Genomic DNA, 454 nt, shown 5'->3' with positions numbered 1-454 from the left:
TTAGTTTAAGGTGGGGGGGGAGGGAAGGGTATACAAGGAACCTAGGGGATAAAGGGAAAGAAGGAGCTTAAGAGAGGTAGGACCGTAGGAGAAGGGTATTATTAAGGGAGAAAGGGGGGGAATGGGGGCACCTTAAGTGGGAAAACCATGATGGAGGGGTGAGACAATGCGAGAGATAAATAATGCCTAGCTAGTTTTGAAAACCAGTGGGAACCATATTACTCCTACAGCCTAGTGACAAATTATACACAGCAGATCAAGAAATATATGTCTAGGTAAGGCTTATCTGAGAACAAGTGGTCTTTGGCCAAGATTTATCTACATGACACACAGTAATTAAAAGTAGCAGACTGGTGGAATTAACCTGCTTGGATGTTTAACAGACATACTTTGAGGCCAATAATAATTTGGTCAGAGGGACATAAAGGACAGTTTTTGCTCCTTGCCCTCCTAG

This window comes from Nannospalax galili, unplaced genomic scaffold (assembly GCF_000622305.1).
Source record: "Nannospalax galili isolate Female #2095 unplaced genomic scaffold, S.galili_v1.0 scaffold192, whole genome shotgun sequence".
In the NCBI taxonomy this organism is placed as follows: Eukaryota; Metazoa; Chordata; class Mammalia; order Rodentia; family Spalacidae; genus Nannospalax; species Nannospalax galili.
This window is presented reverse-complemented; position numbering follows the sequence as displayed.